Genomic DNA, 6,397 nt, shown 5'->3' with positions numbered 1-6,397 from the left:
CATGAACCAGCAAAACATATAGAATTTCAAAATGCTTTTGGAAAGCTGAAGTAGCGAAATGGCCATGAAAATGCAAGGAGGAAGACTACCAATTAGTGGGCACCTTGGCATACCTATTTCCGGGGTCTTGGCGTTTTAACAAAGGTCGAAAGGTTGAAGAGATGCAGAGGGGCCATTATTGCGAAAAACTATGTTAAGACATTGAATAAGAGCGGTAGAAAGTAACATTACAATGAATGTTTTCCACATTTCTTTAGCCAAGTCCTGTATAACGGTAGACTTCCAAATATTTGGTAGTTATCAGTTGAAATGAGAAGGAAAATGTGCAATGCGTTTCCATATAGACTTTTAAACTAAACAAATGAGGTGTCTATAAGAGAAATACTTCTGTAGATTACATATACCTAGATGAATATGTAATCTAAAGAAGTATTTCTGTAGATTACATAATATGAAATGACATTAGTAATTATTGAACGGCGAAAAATATCTTCTGTCAGCTTACTAATCCTAAAGTGACGTAAAAAATTCCGTGTCATTTTTCACGCCCATCAATCCAAGGCTCCCCTCACGAATGGTGAATGACAGCTGGTCCTTATTTACGCTGCATTTATCATGATTATTTCCCAAAATACCGCCGTGATCTTTTCTCAGAAATGCGAAATCTTTGGAAATCCTCTATAGTCAGATTTTTGGGAAGTGCATCAGAAAACCATCCAGCAGGTCACTCACTCGACTTTACGCCACTTGGCTGAGAGGCTAAGTGCCAGAAATCATGGGCGTTCTGCCATCTGTTGGAAAGCATAGGCGTGAAAGTGGTTTTATAAAAATTTTCTTGCCAAAAATGCAGTCGACTTCCCTGTCGAACGCTCTGGCTATACCAAAGACAGATTTATAATATTTTTGTATTGAGCCCTTTCTTTTTGTTGCAGATTCAATTACTTTGTTTAACCATTCCATTCACTTTTTTCTTATCGGTTTCACTTACGGTTTTCGGAATGGTTTTCCTAGTTATCCAGATCGACTGAAATTAAATCAGACAATAGGTATAGCAAACCATCAAACGTCATTGGTATTTATTTTCAGCTTCCATGTTTCTTTTTTCATTATTCATTAATAAGGAAAATCACTTATTCCCAAGAAAATATCTTTTTCGAGATTCATTAAAAACTTATAAGTCAGAGATATATAGCATTACCATGTGGATTGTGAAAACAATGCATTACATAATGTATAGAACTTTCCAAACTTTAAGCAATGCATCTGCCCTTTTTTTCAGACATCGGTGTTAGTTAATAAAACATTTTCCATGATTTCCTCCAAATGTTACAACATACAGAAACAATGAATAAATTTGACTGAACAATTAACAAATGAAAGTTTACCATTTTAATAGAAAATTTAAATTATAGTTTTGATTATCATGTTGGATGGATACAGTAATAAACTTAGCGGAATATAATCAAACGCTTAAATTAAGCAATAATTAGTCCAATTTTTCAAGTTAAATAGTTCTACGTGTGACTCCCATTATGTCGGTTTCAATCTAGCTCTCTTGTTGTCGAACCCGAATAACAACAACAACATCAACAAAAACAACACCAGCAACAATTATCATAGTATTGTTATTAATGATACGAATGACTGGTATTAAACTCGCTGATAATTGTGCTTCATATTATTTTAGTAACCTAGGCAATCTTGATATATTGTGATCCTACTTTTAATTTCAAAACTATCAACCTGCATAACCTCATTTTACTTAGTTTGAAGACGAGGAAACTTTTGAACTAAAGTTACAGTGCATCTTAATAAGGAATAAAAAATAAGAATAACTAATAATAGATTAATAATATAAATAATAACTTTTAATAATTAATAATAATAATAATAAGAAGAAAGAAGAAGGAACGAAGAGAAGAAGAAGAAGAAGAAGAAGAAGAAGGAGATGGGATGATGCCGTAGGGAAAATTGTACCCATAATCATAGGAACACTAGGCACGATCCCAAGATCCCTGAAAAGGAATCTAGAAAAACTAGAGCAGAAGTAGCTCCAGGACTCATGCAGAAGAGTGTGATTACATAGTAAGAAAAGTGATGGACTCCTAAGGAGGCAGGATGACACCCGGAACCCCACACTATAAATACCACCCAGTCGAATTGGAGGACTGTGATAGAGCAAAAAAAAAAAAAAAATAATAAAAAAAATAATAATAATAACGGAGTTAAAATAAATCGCATATATAGTGTTATTAACTTTATGTTTATGCATTACGTTAGTTTGCTTATAGCTAAAGTCTAAAACTTGATTTCAAATAAAAGAGTATTTTTTATTGTACACTGAGGTATAGAGTACATTCGTAAATCTAATAATGATACATTTTATGAATACTTCAAAGTAAAAACCTGTCCGTCTATGTTTCGAATATACATGTTATTTAACATTAAATAACTGATTCAAAGTAAGCATCTATTCCTAAGAACGCCCATCCATACCTACCCAAGTCCGAATTGATATCAGAATTAATATGATAAACATAGAAGACCGTGTTTTCATACCTCCCATATCCAGCTCCACATAAAGAATACCTGATGCCGTTTTACGTAAATAAATTTTTTTTATTGTTTTTTCTTTTATCATTATTATTATTTAGAATACGCCAAGCAAGCGACTCAAAGGGAATAAGCGTCGAAAAAGACTTCTTATGAACTTTTTTCTTCAGCAGTTGAAAATATTTCTCTTTGACAGCTTGTAACATAGAGAAAATACCCAACTTATGTGTTTTAATTTTAAGAAGAAAAGTAAAAATAATGAACACCTGCAAAGTAATAGACGCCTTTGGTAAAGCTAGCATAAATATGAATGAACTCTGAATGGACATTTTCAGTGCCTTTATCTGATGTTCAGTAAAAACAAGAAAAAAATAATATACCGTTTTACAAAACAAGAGGACGGGAGAGTCCATGAAAGAAGTATATGTGTGGAACAGGAATCTATATTTTACCTCACAGCGCCTAAGTAGAGAACAAAACGTAGTTTATTTTTTTTTTTTTTTTTTATCTATTTCTAAGAGGAAAGGTAGCATTCATCTCTGACGATGTAGTAAAACTTTTCTAAAATAACTTGTGAGGTCTCCACCAAAACATCCAGAACAGAGACGAGTAACAAATATATTTTAATGTAAATAGGAAGTGTTTGTGGGGAACTAAAAAGAAAGGAAATGGACACAAGTAAAGAGACTTAAGTCAGATGAGACTGCGTTGGCCTCTTATATAATAACACCTTCATTGTAAAGTGACTTATGTTAGATGAGATTGCGTTGTAATATGAAGTGGAGAAATATAGTAAAATGTTGTACGAAGAAAACAGATTAACCCAAAAAAGAACCCTAGGAAGATAAGAAAACTATGACAGCAAAAGTAGAACTGAATATGATAACTTATTTTCTTTGTATATTTTGCAAGGAACAAAAAACGAAAGGAATACATGATAGTTTATAGAAAATCGTGCGTAAAATTTATATAAATGTCCTTCTTGATCATCGAAAGCTGTGAAGAATGCCCGATGTTTTTTTCACATCCTTGTAAAGAAGAAGCAACAGAATTTCGGCCAAGAGGAGGAGCAATCCAAGAGGCACAATTCGTGGACGTTTTGCTCGTTAGGACCGAAACCTCGTAATCATGCGCGGCCGAAGCCAAGGACAAAAACGGCTCCTGTTGTGTCCAAAATGAATTATTTCTTGTTGCCTTTCGGGTCGCTAGTGACGTTGCGTTTGTTCTTATTGTTTCATTTTATAAAAGATGAAGACGCTTTATTCCTCAGAAACGTTATTGGGGGGATGAATTGTAGATTTAGAGATTGAATCATTCTTTGAAGATAATACACCGGGTAATTTTTTTCCCTGTATTTTCAAAACTGACCATTAATTATCATTCTCGGGGATGAATAATAGATTTAGATATTGAATCCGTCTTTGAAGATAATATATTAGGTAAAATATTTGCCTTGATTTTCAAAACTGACCATGGAATAATCATTCTCGGAATTTGAGATATACAGGAAAGGAAGACTTTCTTTTCTTAAATCTTTAAAATAATCTTCTAAAGAAGTTTCATATCTTATCCTTTTGTTAATTTCTCGAGAGAGAGAGAGAGAGAGAGAGAGAGAGAGAGAGAGAGAGAGAGAGAGAGAGAGAGAGAGATATTAATTGCATCGCTTGCACAATGCGCAAGAGATTTTAGTCGTTGGTTATGGAAGTATAGTTTGGAATTAACCGACAACTGCCAGCATCTTGAGACTGTAGCGTAATAGTGGACTTAGATATGTAGTCTTAATTGTTGTAAGAGGCGGTTTAAACTACTTATATAGTTATGATTTTTCTTATACTAGAAAGCTACCTCTGAGTAGAATGGTTTGTTTAAAAAATAAATAAATAAATAAATAAAATAAAGATGAAATTTAACTTGAAGAAAATAATCATCATTAAACACATTTTAATGAATAATAAACTAAGATTTCAAATCCGCAAAAAAAAAAGAAAAAAAAATACTCATACATAGACAACGGTTGATGGATAAAAATGTATACGAGAATGAGAAGAAAAAGAAGCAAGAATTATGACAGCACAGCGAGCTTCCTACTCATCATAGTTAATAGACAAAACATCGACAATGCTCTCTGAAACTGGTCCTTAAAATCCCCTTTCAAATAAGCTGCTTACCAGGGGAATGCTGTCCCTAAAGAGCTTTGAGACGTGGAATTAGTAGTTCGTTTTTTCACGGAAGGTTGTCAAGCATTTTTTGAATATGTTTTCGCGACATTCTCCTTTTTCTTATAATTAGATTAGAATGGATATTTAAGATTTATATTCACTAGAATGAAAATGTAAAATAAATAGATGATTGCATGTTAATCAGTACGGGAGAATTATTTATAATATTGGGTATTTATTTCAATTTTCGTTAGTGGAACAAGGCGTTATTTGACTGTAGGTTTTAGCTCGTTTTAATTTTCATTAAAAGTTAGGAAAATAATGTTTACAATTTATGTGACAGGAAAATCTTGCGCACACGTCCCGAGTAAGATGGAAGTCGGATCTTGCCTTGTGTTAATTAGTTGTAATGTTCTATGAAACTGGAAAAAAAATTAAAACCTTAGCCAAGGATCTCTAACCAAGTTTTCACAGTTCACGAGGATGTCTGTAAAGAGTTTTTATAACAATAATTCCAATTTTTCTTCATCAACATTTTTTTAAGCATAAAATCATAATGTCTCATATGACATCCATCGGTGACGTTTTGTAGAATGAGTTATTGAGTATACTTGGAAAAAGCTATAGAAATCAGACGGCAACAGTGAATATCAATGTAGGGAGAAAATGTTATCAAATAATTTTGTTTGCTAGTTGAAAGAAATTGACAAGATCAGGGCGTGATTATCTTGAATTTTCCCTTTTTCCTCTAGTAACTGAAAAATAAAGGAGCATTGATACCAATTTATAAATAAAAAAGAAGAGCAGAGAATCAGCGTAAGCAGTTTTGGATGAATAACACTGCATTTATATACCGTTTCAGGACTCGATATCCGTGAGTTGTTATTAACCTAGAAGCGACGGGATAGCTTTCCAACATTTGCGGCAGGGATTAATAATTTCACCAGATGGGTGGCCATTTGCTTTGAATTTTTCATTAATAAAGGTAGTGCACGCGTATTATGTATGCGAACAATTAGGAAAACCATTTCACATCCAATGGATATGCGTTGATATTAATCCCGGTGATGAATACAAAGGACCTATTGCTATTTGGCCGCAGATTGTTCTTTCAAACGTTTTAAACGTTTTTATGTGGAACAAACTCGTAAACAGACGACTGGGTCGATTAGTACTCTAATCAGCGTACTATTCCTGTTGATAAATGGAAACCAACATATATTTTTTTTCTTTCACTCAAATTTGTTGTGTACTGAAGTATCGAAAAATGCTTTACTCTCGTACAATTAGGCTTCGTAATGAACAGATACTGCTCGGAAGCTGCAAATAAATTCGAGGCCCATTAATTCTCACAATTTTTTTTTATGGGTAGTTTCTTTTATATTTGCTTGCAGATATGCCATTCCTATCCTCTTCACCATATATATATATATATATATATATATATATATATATATATATATATATACTATATATATATATATACATATATAAATGTATGTATGTATGTACTACACACACACACACACACACACACACACACATACCTATATATATATATATATATATATATATATATATATATATATATATATATATATATATATATAAAATAATATATACTTTACCGTGGATGTATGTCTTTATTTTAACTTATAGATGTATGAAGGGTATGTTTCTTGATT

Source organism: Macrobrachium nipponense, chromosome 12, assembly GCF_015104395.2.
Source record: "Macrobrachium nipponense isolate FS-2020 chromosome 12, ASM1510439v2, whole genome shotgun sequence".
In the NCBI taxonomy this organism is placed as follows: domain Eukaryota; kingdom Metazoa; phylum Arthropoda; class Malacostraca; order Decapoda; family Palaemonidae; genus Macrobrachium; species Macrobrachium nipponense.
This window is presented reverse-complemented; position numbering follows the sequence as displayed.